Source organism: Sinocyclocheilus grahami, unplaced genomic scaffold, assembly GCF_001515645.1.
Source record: "Sinocyclocheilus grahami isolate Dianchi unplaced genomic scaffold, SAMN03320097.WGS_v1.1 scaffold932.1, whole genome shotgun sequence".
Classification (NCBI taxonomy): domain Eukaryota; kingdom Metazoa; phylum Chordata; class Actinopteri; order Cypriniformes; family Cyprinidae; genus Sinocyclocheilus; species Sinocyclocheilus grahami.
Window position 1 is genome coordinate 142,713 of NW_015506111.1, and position 6,021 is coordinate 148,733.

Sequence of the window (6,021 nt, forward strand, 5' to 3'; positions counted from 1 at the left end):
GCTGGATTCCGCGATTCCGTCCATGTTTTCTGCATCGCGGAAATCATAGAGCCCTACTAATGTAGCAAACAAATATGATAAGCTCATTGTGAGAGTAAAAGACGGGGACATTGTTGTTTATTTACTTAGCATTGAGTCTCTCCAACTCTGTGACAACGTAGCGTTAAATCACCATTCAACAGACTCAAGCCACCACCGCACTGCCGTCTATTGGACTGCAGAAAGATACTAACTATCACTATCTGCTACATTACTGACTGTACTGACAAACTATGCTGACACGGTGTCTGCTCCGCAACAGGATGCGACAAAGCAACTGTTGAAAATCCTTTGAACTTTGTGTCAGCAGGTCATAAATAGAACGAGGCATCAGTTTACTGCATCCAGTGACAACATCACTGATTATAATGGGTTCTATTCAACACCGGACGCGAACAGCGCGACAAAATACAATAGAATTCTATTGTATTTTGTCGTGCCGCGCAACATGATGTGACTGATGTGATAAACAGGAGTTCTGGGCCGCGGCGTGGCCGGTATAAACACCAGTATTGACTGAATGGCCGCGATCAGCTCCTGGCTCATGTCGGCCGATAATATCGGCTAAACGATATATCGGTCAGACTCTAATATGAATATTATCCATTTAATAAAGTTTATTCAATAGGTTCTCAAGGACTGATTTTTTTTAAAGCCAAAGTTCGTTCAAGAAATGGATTTGTGTCTTCATGACCCTTGATGAAGCTCTCTGAGAGAGTCCATGCCGCGGCTGAGAGCTCGACGCAGGTCATCCTGTCTCAAACAAATGAACAATAAAATGTCAAAGCAGCCTTATTTTTACTGCGTATGAGCTCTAATTCAATCAAACCTCTATGAAAAGAGCTAAAAATACAGCCGTCAGCCTATAAATGTCAGAAAGAGCAGACCAGCAAACGCTCTGGCTAAAGAAAGCAAGGCCGCTTCGCAGGTTTTTGCAGCACAAACGCTTTCGGCCGTGAATCTGCCACAGGTTTGGATAAGAATGGGATGAGGTTTATGAGTGGACATCAAAAACGGGGTTCAAAGGAGATTTGAGTGTGACGTTTGGACACCCAGCCGCCAGTTACTGCTTACGAAGAGAGTCAAATGCTAGAAAGGAACAAATCTTCTAGATTTAGAGCACACTGGACGGCACCTGCTGACACGTGTCTAAACTCACCGTGTGTTTCTGGGTTCAGTCCCCAGAGTCAGACGCACAGAATGAGGACACGGAAGGAGGACAAGGGGAAAAACGACTATAAACGCCTTCAGAAGAGAAAACAATGGCCAGCCTTCTGAAATCATTTGCATTTCTGCTTGTTTTCAAAGATTTTTGTCATTCCTGAATAGACGATGCATTGTCCAACTGACACTGAATTTCTTTATTTGTGTGAAAGTGTGTTTGTCTTCTCAGATCAGACTTGAGAACTGTTTATTTTACTTAGTAACTACACTAAAATACTGCATTTTAAGGCTGAACTGCGTCATTTCAATAACTGAAATATAGAGTTTCAAAAAGGTTTACCAAACGTTCCCCACGTCTCCCATTGTTTAGCCAAACAGATAGTCCCGCCCCAAACTCGTGCCATTGGTCAAGTCAATAAAGGCCATAATCAGGCCATCCAAGATGTGGATGAGCTTGTTTCTTCATCAGATTTGGAGAAATGTAGCTCACCAATGGATCCTCCGCAGTGAATGGGTGCCGTCAGAATGAGAGTCCAAACAGCTGATAAAAACATCCCAATCCACAAGTAATCAACACCACTCCAGTGCATCAGTTAACATCTGGAGAAGACAAAAGATGCGTGTTTGTAAGAAACAAATCCATCGTTAAGATGTTTTTAGCTTCAAACCATTGCTTCTAGGCAAAATACGAGTTCATAATCCGTAATAAAGCTTCCTCCAGTGAAAAAAAGTCCATCTCCTGTTGTCTCTAACATCAAAATCCATCCACATATTTGTTTAGAGCCGTTTTGGCTTGATTTCTCTCCTGATTCAGACCAGATCACTTTTTCACTGGAGGAAGCAACATTATGGATTATGGACTCATGCTTTAGCCGTAATCAATGGTTTGAAGTTAAAAATGTCGTAATGATGGATTTGTTTCATGCAAACACTTTTTACTTGTGGATTGTGATGTTTTTATCAGCGGTTTGGACTCTCATTCTGACGGCACCCATTCACTGCAGAGCATCCATTGGTGAGCTACATTTCTCCAAATCTGATGAAGAGACAAACTCATCTACATCTTGGATTGCCTGAGGGTGAGAACATTTTCAGCAAATTTTATTTTTGGGTGAACAATTCCTTTAAGATAGCATACAAGAAAGTATTTTAACATCCAAATAAACTGACACACTTCCCCTTTAACTTCATTCAAATAAGAGGTTGTTTTGAAGTAAAACCCTGCAGCGTAATGCACCTTTAAGAGACAATAACAGAGGATTCTTCTCTAAGAGCTGAAGAGAATCAATGACTTCCGTTCACTTCAACACAAGCAGAGCCCAGACTGAGTGCATGCAAGGTCACCATGACCTCAAAAGCTGAACGGACATGTAAAACATGAGGGACGCAGGCTCAAAATATCTGATTCCAACCTCAGACAACTTCATCAGATGCAAAACACCCGTTCACTTGTCAGAATCAGAGGAATGAGAGTCATTTAATAGCAATGTTATGGTGTTCAGTTCACCCATAGAAGCGGCGTTTATTAAAATCCCTATCACGCATGAGAAAAAAATAAATGCTGTAAAACTTTCATTTTGTCAGGTTCATGCCCTGATAATGTAAGCCGAGATCTTTGTGTTGCTAGCGTCAAGTTTTACTGTTTGAGAGATGCTTTTCACCTACAAGTTAAAAGTAAAAAACACCAGTCTGGCCACCTAACATTACAATGTAGTAAATAAATAAATAATGCAATTTTACTGTAAAAAAGGCAGCTGTGGTTACCAGAATCTTACCTTAAAAATACAGTAGCAATATTTAAAATTTTACGATTTTAACTTAAATTTACAGTTTTATAAATAAATAAATATATATATATATATATCTCATTAACTGATATAACGTTAATATACCAAAGTACTAAAAACATGTTTTGTAACATCTAGGTAAAAACAAAAAAGAAACAAACTTAAAACCGCAAGAAGAAACATAACTATGAAGAAACAAAATTATTTAAACGATAAAGCACCAAATGTGTCACACAGGGAATTCTGGGAATGTCGATGTACTTTTTTTTTTTCATTTCCAAAAACTGTACATTTAACAGTATTTCACTGTAAAACTACATGAAATATCTGGCTATAGTTTTACAGCATATAAAGTAAATTAAGCAAGTAAATTAATGTTAACAAATTTTCACCGCAGCATCTTCACAGTCTTTTAAAGTTAAAATTACAATAAACTTTTACAGTTAAATTTACACCATTTAGATTGATTTCAAAACAACTGTAAATGCGTTGCCGTTATAGACCTTATGTGTCAGAGAAACAAATTTTGTCTTTAAACGTTTTTGCATTTCTAAGGCATCACTGTTGAAGAGTAATTAGCTGGTGAAGTGGATCTTTATTGTAGACTACAGTAACTACAGTTATCATGTGCATTGTAATGTAATGTTGTAGAAAGGAACGATTTTAAAATGAATAATACATTTGTATGACTTTACCTTAACGCTGTGGAAATACAAACCGGAAAACAGAAAACGGCGTCTATAAGGTCTATAGCAAATTTGAGCAACAGACATTAAAGGCTGTTTTTTGTTTAGCACTTTTATGTTCCTAAATCATGTTTTTTTTTCTTTTTGTAACATGACAATCACAACAAAACTTGTACATTTCTTTCTGTCACATGCCTGTTACAGGCCTAGCTTTTAATTTATCCTCATCCAAAACTTGAAATTTCTATTGTAATTTCCAAACAAGCTGTAATTCTGTCAAATTATGCTAAAAGTATGAAAACATTATTAGGCGCATTTTGCCTACAAAAAATTGTATCCATAACATTAGGATGCCATGATACAATTCCCAAAAAAAAATTTTTTTATGTAATTTCCAATCGCACGATGTTACATAATACATGATTTAAGATGTGCTGGAAATAGCAGAATTGCCATGTGATTAATATATGTGACCCTGGACCACAAAACCAGTCATAAATGTCTTTTTTTTTTTAAATAATAAATGAGCTTTCCATTAATGTATGGTTTGTTAGGATCAGACAATATTTGAAAATTTGAACTATCTGGAAATCTGGAATCTGAGGGTGCAAAAAAATCTAAATATTGAGAAAATCATCTTTAAAGTTGTCCAAATGATGTTCTTGGCAATGCATATTACTAATCAAAAATTAAGTTTTGATATATTTACGGTAGGAAATTTACAAAATATCTTCATGGAACATGATCTTTACTTAATATCCTAATGATTTTTGGCATAAAAGAAAAATCTATCATTTTGACCTATACAATGTATAGTTGGCTATTGCTACAAATATCCCCCAGCGACTTAACACTGCTTTTGTGTTCCAGGCTCACATATGTTCACTGGACATTGTTAGTAAACAAATACAATTAACCTGTGAGAGTGCATTAAGCACCATTAATTGCAGAAACACCCTGCAACAATCCCCGATCAGTGTATGTAACACGACAGCAGATTCAGAGTACTCAGTAAACTGAGCTGATGCTTCTCTCTGGTCATATATGACTAAAGCAGCGATGCCTGACAGACTCAGTCACGCACATGAACGCATCTCGGTGTCTGCGTGCGTTTCTGTGCTTTGGCGTCGCAGTGAAGCGGATCCGCGCTGCGTGGGAGTCACACGCACATAGAAACACGGAGCTGAAGCGCACTTCCAGCACAGCAACCCTGACACACTGTAATTATTACAACGCCGCAGTATAACAGCATGTCACAGCGCTGCGCGCAAATCACGCACGCGTCAGAAAATGAGCCGAGTACTCACGCGTTCCGGTGATCTGGACGCGGGTAAATCACGCACATCCCCAATCAAACGCGCCGATGTGCGTCTCTCTCAACGCACCGCGACAACAGCAACAGCTTTCACAGACTGGCGTCAGTGGAGCCGATTCCAGTGATTGACGTTGTAGCAGACACGCCCCTTCTGGGATCTAAACCAATCAGAAGACCGGTAGCTCAATATGGGCGTGACACACAGTAACATCATAGAGGAGATGATGCATTTCTATTAAAAACAATATATAACATAATATATGTAGAGCGAAAGAATGATTTATTTAGTAGAGCGCTGCGCGCAAATCACGCACGCGTCAGAAAATGAGCCGAGTACTCACGCGTTCCGGTGATCTGGACGCGGGTAAATCACGCACATCCCCAAACAAACGCGCCGATGTGCGTCTCTCTCAACGCACCGCGACAACAGCAACAGCTTTCACAGACTGGCGTCAGTGGAGCCGATTCCAGTGATTGACGTTGTAGCAGACACGCCCCTTCTGGGATCTAAACCAATCAGAAGACCGGTAGCTCAATATGGGCGTGACACACAGTAACATCATAGAGGAGATGATGCATTTCTATTAAAAACAATATATAACATAATATATGTAGAGCGAAAGAATGATTTATTTAGTATTGTCACATTTCAGTGAATTTGTAAACTGAAATATATGTATAAATGTATTTACAAATATTGACCATTAAAAAAATATATTATTATTTATTATTTAACTTATTTATCTCATGTTGGCTAATCAAAGAAACGCGTTCGGATAGATTCTTCTACAGTACACCCTCAAATATTCTCAATGATCTAAATCAGTTGTTCCCAACCCTGGTCCTTGAGGCACCCCAACACTGCACATTTTGCATGTCTCCTTTCTATGCACCAATTTCAGGTCTTGGAGTCTCTACTAATGAGCTGATGGTCTGAATCAGGTGTGTTTGATTAAGGAGACATGCTAAACATGCAGCGTTGGGGTGCCTCAAGGACCAGGGTTGGGAACCACAGATCTAAATGATCGAA

General features: G+C 38.9%; 1 long non-coding RNA gene across 1 annotated transcript in view; it reads right to left on the minus strand.

The window, feature by feature from the left end:
* LOC107564419 (uncharacterized) overlaps window positions 1-5,102 on the minus strand; it is a 45,427-nt gene extending 40,325 nt beyond the window's left edge. Inside the window, exon 1 of the long non-coding RNA XR_001606225.1 lies at window positions 4,984-5,102. This is a non-coding gene — a long non-coding RNA (uncharacterized lncRNA). The remainder of the gene's footprint in view (window positions 1-4,983) is intronic.
* Window positions 5,103-6,021: the final 919 nt, after the last annotated feature.